Genomic DNA, 18638 nt, shown 5'->3' on the forward strand with positions numbered 1-18638 from the left:
ACTCGTCCTTAGTGCTGTAGGGAAGACCCAAGGCTGTGCGTATACACGTCAGTCGTGCCAGGGGAAGGGCGAGGCATGACGAGTTTACACGTCCCCAGCAGTCAAAGGGTTAATAAAAGTGACCTATAAAGGAAAATATTTCTGACAAATTTGAATGGCAGTTCTATAAATTTTATATTTCAGTAGCTTTTCAAGCCAACAACATTGAATAATCATAAATTATGACGTAAGATTGGAGAAAATGACAGATGTAAAAAATCTGGTGTGTATAAGCTGGAATGTGGACTATGTAAAGGATTCTGTATAGGTCAAACATGATGTTCTTCTTTTGCCAGACACAGAGAACATATTGGAAAACATAAAGACACAGCATTCGGTTATTGTCTGCAAGACTGTAAGAAGCACAACATTACCAGCATCAACCACAGTGTGAAGATTCTTCGCAACACACCTAAAGACAAGAAGTTTGATATTCTTGAAAGTTTACAAATAAATGGTCATCAGAACCAAAACAGCAATAATGTCCTTAACAACCAGATAGATTTTACAGACAACAACATCTTTAAATTGTCTCACAATATACTGTAGTTGCAATTTTTTGGCTTTAGCTCCTTTTATTATGCTTTACAGATAACAATTGCTAAAAATATTAAGTAAATGCTGTTGTATACATATCATTTCTCTAGTTTCAAGTGTCATCACAAGTAGACCATGAGCAATGGTTTGGGTTAAATATTTGACATTTAACATCATGTCAGATCTGATCATCAACTTGTCTCACCCGTCTTATGCTGGAATATGCATGGGCTATTTATTTTGCCATGACCTCATACCCTCATCATAGCTTTGTCCTTGCTTATACCCAAGGAGAACATATTGCTTAATTTCACATCAGACTTATGATTATATCCCTGTTTTATCAAAATCTTTTAGGTCTTAGTGATTTTTTTTTTTTTTTTTTTTTTTTTTTTTTGTCACTGGTGTCATATTATCTTTGTGGTTTTGAGATTTTAATGTTTTCCCTTTGTAATGGTTGTTGAGAGTCCAAAATCATATGTATCCCTCGGGCTACGTATTGTGGTAAATTGAGCAGGTGTTGTTGCGTCAGTGACCTCCTGTGATGTGTTTGCCTCTGCAGGTGTGTGCTGTGGACATTGATTTTAAAACTGCTTAGTGTAGGATTGCCTCTTTATGACCTATATAATAAGCTACCAGTATATATGGGGCTCTATACTGGGCAATCCCATCATCAACTAGTTTTCCACTGTGCAAGCATGTTGTTAGTGAATCTATATCTACATGCATATTCTATTCTGCAAATCACCTTCAAGTGCCTGGCAGAGGGTTCATCAACTGTGTGTTTATTTTTCTAGTATCTGATATGTTCCAAAAACAGAATTTTGGAGTATGACTTAAATAAGGTTGTAATCTCAACAAGAAGTTGTCTTCTTCGGCTTACCGTTTTGCTTCCACATAGTTACATATTTCCTCCTGTTTTTAGAAAATATTTTGGATTCTACCTGCTACCAAAATAGTTTTATAATTGTATACCAGTAATCACATTTTTAATAAAATTACGTATTCATAACTGCAATCGGCGACTGAATGATTACAAAAGTGACCTCTAGCAGCACTAAATGTCAAGACGTTGTGTAGGAACTTTTGCTGTGTGTCAGTTCAGCAGAGCTCTTCCATCAGTGATGTACTCTGCGATCTGTAATATAGGGTTGATACACTTGGTGAAACATTTTTAACTTCGAACAAGTGAAATATTTTGTAAATACTGGTTGTAACCTTGACATGCCAATGCATCTGATATCAACTACCTATTTTGGCTTCACTAAATATGTCAATGGCTTCAGCTTCACTTTCATTCAGACTGCCAACAATATTGACAGATTTCTTCTTGTAATTTATGAGTTGAGTGTTTCTTTGGCAGTGTACAAAAGACTGAAGAAGAAGAGAGATCTATGGGATAACAGATATGGGAAAACATTCACGTACATCTAGTGTCTTTTCATGATAACTCTAGCTTTCTTTATTGAATGAGTTGTCTCTTGGTATTTTATTCCAATATTATTGCTTGTTTGATTGTACCCCACATTTATTAGGTCTTACCTCTTGCTTTTCTATTATGTTTAATTTTATGTACATCTTCCTGCCCTGCCTGTTTCATCCCAGAATCCTGTGGAATAATGTTTTGTACTCCAATGTCAGTTGGATTAGATTTAATTTGATGTTACAAATTGTCTTTGATGCATGAATTCCAATTACTGAAGTCTGCATTGGACATTTGTTAGTAAAGACCATGAGTTTTTTAGTTCTGTGTGGCTGCAGTTATGGAAATTCTGGTAGAGAAGACAAAACAAACAAAAATTAGGAAAGACAGCCTCTCACATGTAGCTGACTTATGGTGGGATAGAGACAAATAAATGTAATAGTGTTCAAGTACATGCCCAGGCGCATTAAAATGTTTGGGCTACTGTGTAATTGTGTGTGGAAGAGTATCTACATACATTAGAAAAGAATGGTTGCTTGAAAGCTAGTAGAGAGAGAGAGAGAGAGAGAGAGAGAGAGAGAGGTGTGTGTGTGTGTGTGTGTGTGTGTGTGTGTGTACTAAACATCAGTAATTTTCTGGTGAGTGGTTGACTTCCCCTATTTCATTAATAGTTCTATGGAATGATCATTTCAAGGCAATAAACAGTCGAACTCCTTAGGGCAGATGCAGAGTTTTTCAATGCAATCTTATTTAAATCGCTGCCACTTGGGCGGCGAGTGCGCCACGGAGAAATGCTCGAGTATCTTCGCAGAAACAAAGTGACCAACAATTAGGGGATACATTAAATCAAACTGCGCTGTCATTCAGCATTACAATTTAAAACTTTTCATTGTGTTATGAAAACAATAGATTGCTATTCACTGTAAAAATTACACATTAGGTTGCAGACAGGCATGGTGAAAACACCGTGACATATTAGCCTTCAGCCAAAGACTTCTTCAGAAAACAGAACCTCACACTCATTCACTCAAGCAAGCCAACCTCATACACACGACTGCTGCCTCTGGCCACTCTGACCAGACTGTAACAGAAACATGTTGAATGGGAGCAGGGTGAGGAAGGGCCAGGGATAGCAGTGTACAGGTGGGGGAAGAGGAATAAGTGATGCCTGGCGGTGCATGCAGGGAGTAGAGGTGGCAGGAAAGGGCTGACACACTGCATCGGCAGCCTGGCCACCTGGGGATGGCAGATCTGCAGTGACAGGAGCTGCTCCATTGTATAGTATGTTACAGGTCTCACAAAGGCTTACAGAGCCAGACACTAACCTTAGACCTAGTCTGTTATGGCATACACCCCCCCCCCCCCCCCCTCTGCCCCAGAACTAGCTACATAGGAGCGCCCTCTTTGTCCCCACTACCACCTTGATTGGAACAGCGAATCACATTCTTCATCAACACTTTGATTATTTTATCATTTTGCCCTGAAATAAGGGACATCCAATCCAAGATCCATCCCACCCCTCCAAAAGTGTTGTTCCATTATTCACCTAATGTCCACAACATCCTAGATGGTCCCTATGCCACTCCCAGCCCCAATCACATGCCATAGGGATCATATCCCTGTGGAAGACCAGGCTGCAATACCTGCCCAACTCAACCACCCAGCACTTTTTATTTCAGTCCTATCATGGGTTTATCCTACCTCATCAGAGGCTGGGCCACATGTGGAAGCAGCCATGTTATATACCAACGCGGCTGCAATCATTGTTCGTCTTTTTATATTGGTATGATTACCAACCAGCTGTCCACAAGGATGAAGGACCATTGCCAAACTGTGGCCAAGAGCAAAGTAAACCACCCTGTCCAACAAGAAACAGCTATACGTAGCATACTTAATTTCAGTGGCTGCTTCACAACACAGGCCATCTGGAGCCTCCCCTCTCTTCTGAACTGTACAGGTGGGAATTGTCCTTACAACACATTCTCCGCTCCCGTTATCAATCTATGCTAACCTGCCATACTTGTACCTTGTACTCAACACTTTCTGCCCCCTCTGTCCTGTCATCTCATCGCATTTAATTCGCCTGCACACTCTTATTGTGCACTGCTCTTTGCTGGTGCATCCACCCCATCTCTGCTCCTCTCCTTTCTGCTCCCTGTTTCCCTGCCCCTCTCCCTTCCCCACAACTCCTGACGCTGTACGTGTCAGCCCTGTCCTGCCACCTCTAGCCCCTGCAAGCTTTGCCAGGTACTGCCGATGCCTCTTCCCCCACTTGTACCCTTCTGTCCCTTCCCCCACTTGTACCCTTCTGTCCCCCTCCCCCCACCCCCAGACCTGCTCCAGATTGTTGCTTCCATTCAATGCATTTCTGTTGCATTCTGGATGTAGTGGTCAGAGCTAGCGGTCATTTGTGTGTGTGTGTGTGTGTGTGTGTGTGTGTGTGTGTGCACTTCTCTTTCCTGAAGAAGGCTTTGGGCAAAAGCTAATATGTAACAGTCTTTTCATCATGCCTGCCTGCAACTCAGCATGTCATGTTTATGGTAAGTAGCAATCTGTCCTTTTCATAGTACTATTGATACAACCTGGGCTTTCCATTGGTTGACTTTCCATTTTGTGATATTTGTTGAAACTCTTCAGGGTGGACTGTTTCCATTGTATTTAACTCAAACTGCTTAGAAATTAATCTTTGTAATCAACAAAATCATTGTGATAAAAATCATTGTCACTTGTGTTTGTACTTAAACATTATCCTAAAAGCCCTGCAATCCCTTCCTCAGAACGGACTATGCGTGAAGAATTAGGCATTTCGTGCCTACTAGAATGGAGAGCAGCTACGAAGGTGGGTTCATTGCACGTTCTGCACACACAGAGAGAGGGAAGATATGTTGCGACGCTGTCAATTTCCTTCCGTCAGTTCACACTCTGAGACAGCTGACGGCGTGCTAGCATAAACAGCGTTCCACAGTCAACTTTAAAGAACTGCAGTCTTAGTAACGAGAATCCACGCGCGAGCGCGCACACACACACACACACACACACACACACACACACACACACACACAAACACAACAATAATCCACATAGAATTAATTAATGTTGAACTCAATCACGACATTCCCAGTCGTATAGAATATCGGGATAAATAATTTTTCTACATGAAGTTCTATATGGTTGAAGATAACAGACTCTGAAAGTAAAACAGGTGTAAAGAAAAACATAAAAAACCAGAAAACCACTGCATTTGGTAACAAGGTATATATGCAAAACTTTATGCTGTTTTCAGATTTTTCCATTGCTTACATTAGGCATCCTCAGTGATTGAATACACTTAAAGTATTTTCAAATTTTAATAATATGTGACCATAAAGATATCAGCAACAGATCGTTTAATGTGTTACTAAAAGTTAATTTTCTTTCATTGTGGAATCTGCTACGGTGTTATAGTGTGTGTACTTTGTTGAATGAAATATGCTCTATGATGAAAACAGCATTGTTACGAGGTCAAAGATGAAACTTGAGCTACTAGTAATTTTTTATGCTGCTGCAGGCACAGTCACACAAATAAAGTCTAAGTAGCAGTAATTGGTACTTATATATTTCACAGCAAGAAATCCACACCATCGTCTTTGCTGTCTGACATAGATGAATCAGACTCGGCAAGATTTATGATGAATGGTTTAATAACCGTGTCCCTGCCAATTTCCCTGTTGTAATCTTCATCTTGCAGTTTTTCTCCGTGTCTTACGCAAGCCGCCCTTGCGGATGTTGAGATGCTGTCAATTGCCTCACGTGTAAGTCTCTCAACATATGCAATTTTGAATGTATTGTTCTTCTCCGCAATATATGCTTTCACCTGAGCCCATACCAGCTCGACTGGGTTGTAATGGCAATGGTATGGGGGTAATCTAATGATACAGTGTCCATACTGCTTTGCAGTTTCATCTATTTCATAAACTCTGTATGCAGGCTTGTGTTGATTGACAAGAACCAGCAATTCTGCTCTGGTATGTGATGAGTTAGGAGGTAGTCCATTAGATGACAGCCATGCAATAATGTCTGCCTTTTTGGAGTGTGTATTTGGAGCTTTGTTCACTTGCACTGAGTGGATGCTCGCAATCTCCTTGACTATAACTGAAGACACAGGAATATTCGGCAATAATTGTTGTGTAAACCACCTTTTGAAGACATCATTTCAGAGTGGTAATCTTCAGAATTCTTAGCTTTTAACGCCTTAAAAATCAGCTTACCCTGGTGAATAAAGCCAGTATCTGCTGATCCGACATGAAACACTATAATTCTGTTACTCTTACCAACAGCAACTTTTAATCCACCATACCCATCACTCATTTTCCAGCACATAGCCCTTACGTGGTTCTGATTAACAAAAGTTTCATCTAAGCAATAAATTCGAGATGTGCCAGCTTCTCTGATCTCCTGCATTGTTCTCAAAAACACAGTTCTTGCTGTTACAATATCGCTTTGTTCCATTAATAATTTCCTACTATCGTTTGTTTTCTGATACCTGAACCCCATGTCTTTCAGTATCCTCAATATGGTCCATTCGCTTCTGTTAAAATTTTCAGCTTATTTCATATGCGAAACTAGTTTTTCTGTTGTTGGATACTCGCCTTCAGCATACATGCTGAACACTATGCGTGGCAAAACATTTTTCATGAAATTGTCTAGCTCACCCACTTCTTTTTTGCAGTTGTGTTGCTTCACTGGTGATTTGAAAACAGCTTAGCCGTAGGCTTGGATAGACATCTTAGCTTCGCTGGATGTTCTCTGAACAGTCGTCAAACCAACACCACAGGCTTCAGCTGTCTGCTCATGGCATTTGGCAACTGCATGATCCGTGCCTTGTGCCAATGTGGATTCAGCGGAAGATTGTCTCTCTAAAGTATTTGCACACATGAAACACTATTCCTCGTGCCTGTTTGTGTAGCACTTGGCGGGATTGCTTACCATCACTCATAATGAATGCTATGAAGGCAGTCAGCATGGAACACTACGACTGAAATACACAGTTAGAACTTCTGAGCACAGCACAATCTGCACAGAATGAAGACAAGAATGTCACTGGCGTGCGATTGGCTGAGAGTCACATGGTACACTTCCGCATGCTTCTGCATATCCGACTCTGACCCCCTTCATAGCTGCTCTCCACTCTAACTTGAATATTATAATTAGAACCTTTCTCCCAACACGACTGCTACAGTTCGACAAAGAGCTAACACAGGCTTTCCTAGATGGCGTTATTATGCAGCATGCCTAGTCCAGTCAGATTCAAGAATGGGGAATGTGTGAGCTACATAAAATCGTGTTGATTGAGGCTCAACATCGGACTGGAAAACAAAACTTGCTGTGTTGAGAGCCACTCACTGTGGGAGAGGAAAAGGATAAGTCATCACTATGTGCAAAATTTTGCTTTACAAATAAGTTAATGGCCACTCTGCAATTGCAGGAAGTCTTCATTGTTACCACACTGAATAAACCTGAGCAACTTGGAAGTGAAAGAACTTCCAAGGTAGTAGGATGAGGGGAGGGGGAAGCACAAATGATTGATTTTAGACATTCGCCTACAGCTTTCCTATTCAAGTAAATGACTTGAGCAGCTCTGCTTGAGGACTGGCTCTATTGTTACACATTTTCACCGTGCTGGAGCCGTATTGGGTGTCAGTGGGTTGAAAGGGGGAGGGAGGTTGCATCGAGTGTGTATTGCCTGCTTAGATTCCCATAAAAGCCCTACAAACTCTTCCTAAGAAAGTACTGTGCGTGAAGGATAAGGCATTTTGCTTGTATTTACTTGAGTATAAAGAGACGATCACAGAAGTGGGATCTTGGGATAGGGATGCTAGTCTGTGAATGTCATGGAGTTTGGCGAGAACATTGAGAGGGTGACTGAAGGTGACTGGTTGGATGTAGTTTGCCAATTGAAGAATGGGAAAGTCATTCAGAGGTTATTGGTATAGATGTTGAGAGATTTGGTGTTCAACCACATGCATTTACAAGGCAAGCTTAGTTTGTAGGGAAGAACATGTTTGACATAGAAGGGGTGGCAGCTATCAGAATGTTTGTTTGTTAGTTGGATTTTAACTGAAGTTTGGATGTGATCTTCAGTGAGACAATTAGTGTCCAGGAAAGTGGCTTGGGGTTTGATGAAGAACAGATAAATTCAAGTCCAGGCAAATATCATCAATGCATATTTGCTTAGCTAGGGCCTCTGGGAACTGAATGAAGGTTCATGCATGCAGCCAGTGAAAAAGTTGGTGCTGGACAGGCTATCATGCTTCCTATAGATGTCTTCCTGTTTTGTTTTTGTATCTGGCCCTAAGTAGCTATGGCTAAGGATGAAATAGACTATGGTGACTGTGAAAAATATTTTTGGGACCCTTCTTATGGAGATTCGTAGTAGTAGTAGTGTTTGAGGGCAGAGGTGCTGTATGTAACTGAGATTTTGCTCATTTTTCTTATGTCCTCAAGAAGGAACCTGTCATTGCAAAAGCTAGGAATACTACCAATTTTAATGTTTGTGTCAGCTTTAATGTGAGTTGTTCCTTCTGAAAGTAACCACGGTGCAGTCCATCTCTCTCTTTATGATTTTAAAACTCAACTTAATCCTATTTCTGCATCCGAAAACTACAAACTTCTCTGTATTGAATAGCTTGCTTTCACTTAATTTCTCTGTTTAGTATTGACTTTATATTGTCGACATATGTATATGGTGCATTTGGAATGCATGTGTGATATAGTTTATTGCAATTTGTTTGTTATCAATTACTTGGTATCTGTGTGATATTTATTTTGGATATGTGACAGTATTAGGCATCTGGTTTTGTATTTTTCAGCTGTAACTCATTGAAGGATGTCATTTTTTCAAGGTTTGTACTTTGTTTTCAGTTTCATCTGATATAAGTACTTCTTTCTTTGTATTCCATTTCCCTCTGATATTGGTAGAATTTGCTGTCATTTCAGGTTGTATAACTTTTTATGTTTGTTTTTAGTAGAACTACAATTTAGCACTTTGGTTTTAGCTGACATTTTTGCATTTAAAGTGTAGACTATTTTTTTTAAGTATTGCATTTTAAGAACTGAGATGTTAAAGAGCAGTAGCCATTCAGGAATGGTACATAGTTTTGTAAAATGTCTCCGTCTGCACAAATCATGTAGATGCCTGCCACTGCCTGACCCTTTCATTCTTAAGGCTTTGAGTTTCTTTTCTCAAGCCTATTGTTACAGATTTGTAATGGTTGACTTGGGTTTCCACTGGACAAAAATTGTAGGTGGTGTTCCTTCCCACTTTTGTAGCAAATGAATGAAAGTGTCAAGTATCTGAAATACATTGCCAGGATTTTAATGGGATCACAGAACGATGTAGAATAAAGAAAATGGTAAGGGTAGGTAGCACCTGTCTTAATCTTGACAATGACAGCAATGTATCATAAGACAATGAAGGTTTCGGTAAGTCATCCTGATATGTGACAGATGAAATGCCGTGATTCTGTGCATTGTGTTGCTGTAGTTACTTTGGTGGTTTAGGCAAATAACTAGATGTTTAAGCTTGGAGAGTAGATTCTTGTATTCTTGGCTGGTTAGAGATGATGGCTGTCGTATAAGAGGCACAGTTTAGTCTTGTTTAAATGTTACCAAAATGAGAATGCCTCCACCATCTATCTGGTCAGTTCTGTGTTGTCAAGCAGAATATGGTGCCACAGGTGTAGTACACATATGGTGTACTTATATCTTGCTGTTGGCATGTACCAACATGTACTGCAGCTCCTCAGCTCAGGCATCCTGATTCAGTTTTTATAGCGTCCAGTGATAATATTTCTGTACTTGTACAAATATTTGTGCCCCATGATGTGTCGTGAGCAGAGGTGGACATGTGATGTGATGGCTTCTGCACCATATAGTAAGGTGGTGGTTCTGGGTGATACGGCTGGTTACCAGTTATCCTCTGCCCTACCTTCACATAGGACACTATCCTTTAATGCATTGGTTTCTACTCTGACGAGAAGACACCCCCCTTCCCCTTAGTCTGTGATGCCTGTGACAAATGACTCGGTGTAAGCCAGAGTCTGTGAAGAGGGCATTTTATATTCGAACCAAAGGGCAGAAGCTAATGTAAATGGGGACCAGCCCTCTGTCTTAACTAATTGTGAGATGATTGTTAAAATCTTTTATAATTTTATGCATTGTCCCGACTCCAGCCTGAGGTTGGAGGTTTTTAGTATGCTTCAGATTGGCAGCCGCGTATGTCTGCCATAATTTTTTAATCTCTTTTTTTTTTTTAATGTGTCAGTTCATAAAAGGTTATCTGACAATAGAGACAGACACATTGTTTACTTTTTATTTCCATACAAGTTTCTTTTTAACTTCAAGCCATTTTAGTTACATTTGTCTCATCATATTTTAATACGGAAGCTAAAGACCTTGATGTCTTATGCTCAAACGATCCTGGCATCATCATAGTCAGTTGAGCGATTCCCTTTGATCTAATCCCACAAACACTTTTTGGTGCCTCACACAACAAACTGGATTAAGTCTAAAAACAATGTTTGATAATGGGTATGCTAGCTCAGAATAACAGCCTGATAACATATATGCACAGGTAAATGTGTTGTGGGGTTAGAGCTGGCTGGGCTCACCTCCAAAAGCTGTCGGTCGGCCGGTAGAGTGTGTGGACAAGAGGCTGTGTGCACATTCATGAGTGGTAGCCTTGGCAGTTGTTGAACTTTTAGCTGCGTATGCCGACGTATGTGGTGTGCCTTACAACTGCGTGCCTGGATCTCGTGTGTGGATGTGGATCTATGGGGGACCCTACACCCCTCCTCCCTTGGGTGGGGGTGGGGGGGGGAAATTGCTGATCCCGAGGGCAAGTGTTGCGAATGGCCATGATGTGAATATGGCATCCATGTCCATGGAGGCCCCAAAGTTGAGAGGAGCATGCAACCCTCAGTTGCCAGAGACCTGGGGTTATGAGCGAAAGTGGCCGGCACAAGGAGAGCCCCAATGCCCCTGTTGCAGCACAAGTTAGTATCCATAGTGACATCTGCCAGCAGTGTGGAATGTGTAGGTGACACCAGCACAGTCTGAGACTGCTGCTGTGATATTGAACTAACAAGGGGTATGCACTCCAGCTGGGGCACCACTGTACTGGAAGCTGCAGAGGTGTAAACTCTTTGTGTGGAGGTGCTGCTGTCAGTGGAAGAGCAGTTAGGCGGCACCCAGCTAATGGGGTACTGGTGAATGCGGTGTTATGGCTATGACTGGGGAGGGACGCTACTCATCCAGATACGGAATTGATTTCAGTGGTATCAGACCTCCTGGTTCCCTGTTCATTGAGTGTAGATGCAGCGACTGTGCTGGTACTGTACTGTACTGTACTGTGCTGGTGCTGGTGCTGGTGCTGGACAACTGCCGGTGTCCAGCTGGGGCTCCAACCAAAATCATGTTCTGAGACTGCTGTCGCCAGTGTGAAACCCGGTAGGCTGGAATGCGATTGCGGATTAGCCGCAGGACGGGGATGGCTGGCACCCATGGACAAGTTCCACTGGACCACAGGTACAAATAGAAGTCATCTGGTAGGCCATCACAAAAAAAATGAAATGCCTGTTTGGCATCGAAGTCCGGTAGATATTTTTTCATTTGGGTCTTAAAGGTGCGAACCATGCGCTCTGCTTCCACATTAGACTGTGGCTGAAAGAGAGGGGAGCGATCATGCCAAATGCCTAACCATAGACGGAAAGGGTAATAGGAAGGACTTCCTAAGAAGAAGAGGAAAAAAAAATTGGAGAGTGCTGGACCACTGAAAAGTGCAAAAATGCGTCGGTGACTATCAGCCAGAACACATTCAGAAACGGACCCACAAAATTGATATAGGTGCGTTTCCAGGGCTGTGTTGCTGAAGGCCATGGAGAAAACGAGGATGTGGGAGCCAAGTGTTGGCTAGCACTCTGGGGACACACAGCATGCAAGTGTTCCAGCTCTTTATTGATGCTGGGCCAATTTATGAGTGTAGACTTCAGTGCAGAAAGCACCCTAGTGGTCTTCATGTAACAGCTGTAAAACATCCTGCCGCAAACTCCCGGTAATGACCACTCTGGGAGCTACTTCATCCATGGAGATGAGGAGAACCTCATCTAAGACTGAGAGATGATGAGGCAAGACAAAGTAGTCACCAAGTGAATTGGATGAGTGGCCCAGAGGACAAGGCTGTCTACTTGCCTGAGGATGGGGTCAGCCGCTCTTACTTTTGTGACATGAATACTAGTCATCTAGCAATTAGAAAATATCTACCACTTGTTGGGAGGAAACATCTAGGTGAAAACGCCCAAGTTAGCTCCTCCCAATTGAACTTGGGGTCCGTGCCAACAAGCAGCTGAGATAAGGCGTCCATGTTGGCGTGGTGTCCCACGAGGGGAAAATTAATGTCATAATTGTATTTGGAGAGGAACAAGGTCCACCACTGCAGTCTATGGGCCACCTTATTGGGGGTGCAAGCGGACATACTAAATAACCAAATTAATGGCTCACAGTATGTAAGTAGTTGGAATTTGATGCCATACAAGAAAACGTAAAATTTGGTGACCACATACAAAATGGCCAGAGCTTCCTTCATGACCTAAGAGTACTGGGCCTTTGCTGGACTGAGAGTTTGGATGTAATGCCAGTGGCTGCTTGGAGCCATCTGGATTCTGATGGGCAAGGACTGATCTCACGCCATCTTGCGAAGTGTCCGTAGCCAAAACCAATGGTTTGTTGGGATCAACGGTAGCTAGACACAATGCGACAGGAGACGTTACTTTAGTGTGCTCAAGGACTGGTTGCATGCTGGAAACCAGACAAAGGAAGCACCTTTGCATAGAAGGAGATGCAGTTGGTGTGTGATGGTGGATGCCCTGGGAATGAAAAAGTGTTAATTGGCGATTTTGCCTAAAAACAATAAGGGATGTGGCATGTCCGTAATGGCCCTGACAAACCTCTCTGTGGGTCAGGAGTCTTGCCTCGAGAAGACGTGGCCCAGATAACTCAATAGATTGGAAAAATTTTGACTTCTGCAGATAACAACACAGACAGAACTGGTGTTTTTGAGAGAGGGCCTGAAGGTTGTGCAAGTGGTCGCTCATGCGACGATGTCATACTGGTAATTGAAGCGGTGCACAATATTACACATGACTTTTTCCAAATAGTGCTGAAAAATTGTGGGAGCAAAATCAACTGTTGGCATTGATAAAGGCCGAATTATGTGTTAATGGCTATGATACACTTGGACTCAGTTTATCCAGGGGTAACTAGTGATGTGTTTTGGAAAGATCAGGTTTGGAGAAGAATTGTTCCCATACTAAGCATGTGAAGATTTGTAAGGAAGTGCCATTAGGTATGTGTTGACCATGGACTGAATTCATGGAGGCCTTGAAATCAATGCAAAGGCGCAGTTTACCAGAGGGTTTCTTAATGATGACAGGGGATGTGGCCCATAAACTAGAGGAAATGGGAACCACAACCACAAGAGAGGTGAACCTGTCCATCCCTGCCTTGACTTCGGAGCGGAGGGCCAAGGGAGTTTTCCTAGCATGAAAAATCTAGGATGAACCCACTGCTTCAAAATTATGTGTGCTCAAAAGTCTGTGGCGCACCCTAGGCCTTCCATAAAGATATCCTGAAATTCTGAGCACAGAGATTCCAGAGACTGATTGGGTTATAGATTGAGTCACTAGTTTTTATAGCGGACTCCCTCCGTGAACTGCTCAAGCAATGGGATTTGCTATTTACCATATCCCCTGAGGTGCCTCGTTACCTGCGACAACTGCAAAGAGCTGAGGTCTTAATATATTTAGGCATTAAGCAGGGAAACTACCAAACTGATATCTACCTCCAGATGCAACTGTCAAAAAAGAACTAAAACTGTGATAAAAAGCTTGTTGAAATCATGATCAGGAACTAGCTCTGATGAAGACACTTCCTGAACATGGTCTCTGATGCTGCATTCTGTGCAGTTGAGTGGCAGATTATTGCATTGCTGCCCGTTCTTCTGACGCTTATGACAGATGGCATAACGCTGGGGACTCCTTGATCTGTCAGGTATGGAGTAACACAATGGCAACAGGGACCAGTGGCTGTAATGCTTCATATGCACTGTGCAGTAGCTGCTGGATCAGCTGGCTTGCTGTGCCGCGACGTCGTCATCACCAGATGCAGTGGGTGCAGCCAGGCCATGCTGTACAGCCATGACATAGCACCATGCTTCAAGTTGCTGACCGATGGCTTGTGAGAGCTCATACAAGTGGGAAATTGACATAACCTCTTTTAGGGGGATGTTATCTAACAGGAGGGCCCACTGGCAGACTTCCTTATCCAGGGTGGAGCAGATGATAATGTCAAAAACCATGACGTCTGCATATGACTGTTTTCATTTGTCCATGACAAAATGGCACTTGTGACTAAGGCCATGGAGGGTCGTGGCCCAAGCACAGTAAGACAGATGGGGCTGTTACTTGCGCTGGTAAAACCCTAGCAGCCACAACGTGTGCAGCAATGATAATAGAAAGACAACAACAACAACAAAAGGTATCAAACAACAATGAGGAATGTTCCTGCAACAGCATCTGATACAAGATGGGAGAAATCCGTGACAAAAATAATGTATGACATACCTCCATAGGCAATGTTCATACACCTCCCAATCTTCCACTGTCTCATTGAACAGCAAGAACTGAGCAGGAAATGGAGCCGGAGATGAATTTTTGGAGAGCAGTGCTCGCAAAGCCTGTTGCATGACCATAATGAGGTTCTTCTGGTACTGTACAAATGTGTGAATCAAGGACTCAATGCCATGACTAAATCCAAAATCCAACTGCACAACAAAAACTGCATGAAGATATAATCCTACTCCTCACCAAGTGTTCTAACCCTACAAAAGAAAACCACATGATGACTGACACAACAAACTGGATTAAGTCTAGAAAACAACTTATCATAATGAGTAAACTAGCTATGGAATGGTTCACAATAGCAATCTGGGAATACATGTGCCGAGGTAAACATGTAACTGAGTTGGAGCTGGCCGGGCCCATCTCTCAAAGCTATCAACTGGCTGGTAGATGCACAGACTAGAGGCTGCAAATGCATCCCCAAGTGATGACCTCAGATGATTGTCAAATTTCTGGCTGTGTCTGCCGAACAGACGAGAGGCTGCACATGCACCCCCAAGTGATGACCTCAGATGATTGTCAAATTTCTAGCTGTGTCTGCCGAACAGACAAGAGGCTGCACATGCACCCCCAAGTGATGACCTCAGATGATTGTCAAATTTCTGGCTGTGTCTGCCGAATTCTGTGGCATTTCTTCTGGTTACACCCCCGGATCTTGGATGTGCAATTGTACGGGTCAGTAAACACTGCACAGTCTATCTTTTCACTGTGATACTCTACAGTAGTTGGTGGTGACCTCTGTAATCAACATATTATTTTTCATTGCCGTTGACTTTTGTGACAGCAGATTTTCCTAAATCTAGGCACTCGTTGTACATCTTTGACACAATGTCATAAGAAGTATGACATACTAATCCTGTGCTCACACTTAGTGTAGGCCTTGATGAAATCCCAATAACAAGCTACTTGGAACTGTTGCTTTCTTCCTGTTTTGGCAGCTGATTGATGGATGCTTTTCTTCTGTCACACGTGTTACTAGAGAGATATTGCAAAATATGGTAGTTGACATTGTAATTAGGAGGAAAGAGATGGTTTATAGTTAGTATATAAGGTTACAGTGAGAACTGATGGAAGTAGTTACTAATAGCTTTGTGTAAATAACACATTTTAGTGTGAATATAATGAGAGAAGAAACATTTCTCAGCAACCCTGAGCCACAACACACAGATTTGATATTGAAACTGTTTAAGAAAAATAAAAAATATATATATTTTTGTCCAAGGTTTAATGTATTTTGGTATTCATTTACAGTTAGTTACCTGTGTATTTTCTAACTGCTGTACGACAGCTCTCATTGCTTACTACTGAGCTGACTGCTGCCTGCATTTTGTACATTCATATTACATGTGAAACATTTTCTGCTGGAGGTTACAGTTACTCCCATGGATGTAAGCCTGTTTGCAACAAAACATGCTGTATGTAGACTCAGGCACATGCACACCTGACCCATCATTGTCGAGGAAGTTTAGTGGAACCTTGTTTATCCAGACTAGGTGGAACCTTAAGTAATCTGGATTATCAAAAATCCAGATTATCTGGAAATCAAGAAAAAATGGAATGACATAGACTAAATGCTATATTTTTTAAACATAAACACATAAATTATACATAATTTTAGTGTAAATTTTGAGCAGATATTGAGAAGAAGGGGCGTTTTACACACTGAAATAATCAGTAAGTTTCTTTTCAACCAGATTTGGGTGGTGTTTATGTACAGCACAATCTCACAGGTGTTTCACCAGCATTAGTTAGGCCAAAGTTGCTCCGTCCTGCCAGTCAAATGAACCATTGTTTTTCCGGTTTTGTTGTTCCCTCTGGCTGTGTCACAATGTATTTAGATTATACACCAACTTCGTCAGTCACGACAGCTGACGTACTCTGTGTCAGCCTTTCCATCCTACTAACCAACCCTGCCTGGTTGTGAAGTTAGGATCATGACTGGAAAGCTACTTTTTAAAACATCACCTTTTCATGCAATATTTGGCCTGAAATCAGAATGTCGCTCTTCCTCTCATTACTTCATCACATGGAAAGTTTTTCATCTAGCAACTCATTTCTTTTACTTATTTTTATTTATTTATTCATTTATTTTTGTTGTTCCACAAATTGCTTATTTGGTTGTCCTGCAACTCTATACTGTTCCGTGTCGTCATTTTGAAACAAGAGTCTTTATTTTATTTAAAGATATTGTTCCAGTCAGACACAGTTGAAGTTCTGTAACCAAACTCAGCAGCCATTTTTCAACAATTCTGCTTTATCTGTTGTAAACAGTGCATCCAACTTATTGCCCTATTGTTTTTGTTTTTGTTGTTGTTGTTGTCATTGTCGTTGTTGTCTTTACTCCAGAGACCGGTTTGATGCAGCTCTCCATGCTATTCTATCCTGTGCAAGCTTCATCATCTCCCTTTACCTACTGCAACCTACATCCTTCTGAATCTGCTTAGTGTATTCATCTCTTGGTCTCCCACTACAATTTTTACCCTCCATGCTGCCTTTCACTACAAAATTGGTGATCCCTTGATGCCTCAGAACATGGCCTACCAACCGATCCCTTCTTCTAGTCAAGTTGTGCCACAAATTTATCTTCTCCCCAATTCTATTCAATACCTCCTCATTAGTTATGTGGTCTACCCATCTAACCTTCAGCATTTTCCTGTAGCACCTCATTTTGAAAGCTTCTCTTCTCTTCTTGTCTAAACTATTTATCGTCCATGTTTCACTTCCATACATGGCTGCACTCCACACAAAATACTTTCAGAAACGACTTCCTGACACTTAAATCTATACTCGATGGTAACAAATTGCTCTTCTTCGGAAATGCTTTCCTTGCCATTGCCAGTCTACATTTTATGTCCTCTCTACATCAACCATTATCAGTTACTTTGCTCCCCAAATAGCAAAACTCACTTACTACTTTAAGTGTCTCATTTCCTAATCTAGTTCCCTCAGCATCACCCGATTTAATTTGATTACATGCCGTTATCCTCGTTTTGCTTTTGTTGATGTTCATCTTATATCCTTCTTTCAAGACACTGTCCATTCCGTTCAACTGCTCTTCCAGGTCCTTTGCTGTCTCTGACAGAATTAAAATGTCATCGGCGAACTCAGAGTTTTTATTTCTTCTCCATGGATTATAATTCATACTCCTAATTTTTCTTTTGTTTTCTTTACTGCTTGCTCAATATATAGATTGAATAACATCAGGGATAGGCTACAACCCTGTCTCACTCCCTTCCCAACCACTGCTTCGCTTTCATGCCCCTCGACTCTTATAACTGCCATCTGGTTTCTGTAAAAATTGTAAGTATCCTTTCGCTCCCTATATTTTACCCCTGCCACCTTCAGAACTTGAACGAGAGTATTTCAGTCAACATTGCCAAAAGTCTACAAACACTAGAAACATAGGTTTGACTTTCCTTAATCTATCCTCTAAGATAAGTCGTAGGATCAGTGTTGCCTCACATGTTCCGACATTTCTACGGAATCCAAACTGATCTTCCCTGAGGTCGGCTTCTACCAGTTTTTCCATTCGTCTGTAAAGAATCCATGTTAGCGTTTTGGAGCCATGACTTATTAAACTGATAGTTTGGTAATTTTCACATCTGTCAACACCTGCTTTCTTTGGGATTGGAATTATTATATTCTTCTTGAAGTCTGAGGGTATTTCGCCTGTCTCATACATCTTGCTCACCAGATGGTAGAGTTTTGTCAGGGCTGGCTCTCCTAAGGCTGCCATTAGTTCTAATGGAATGTTGTCTACTCCTGGGACCTTGTTTTGACTTAGGTCTTTTAGTGCTCTGTCAAACTCTTCACGCAGTATCATATCTCCCATTTAATCTCCATCTACATCCTCTTCCATTTCCATAATATTGTCCTCAAGAACATTGCCCTTGTATAGACCCTCTATATACTCCTTCCACTATTCT

The 18638-nt window shown here is 41.7% G+C and overlaps 1 protein-coding gene across 1 annotated transcript in view; it reads left to right on the top strand.

Annotated features, from left to right (window-relative positions):
- The window catches only part of LOC124595996 (coatomer subunit delta), a 118837-nt gene that overhangs the window by 62847 nt on the left and 37352 nt on the right, over positions 1-18638 (top strand). The window lies entirely within an intron of this gene.

This window comes from Schistocerca americana, chromosome 2, assembly GCF_021461395.2.
Source record: "Schistocerca americana isolate TAMUIC-IGC-003095 chromosome 2, iqSchAmer2.1, whole genome shotgun sequence".
Lineage (NCBI taxonomy): Eukaryota > Metazoa > Arthropoda > Insecta > Orthoptera > Acrididae > Schistocerca > Schistocerca americana.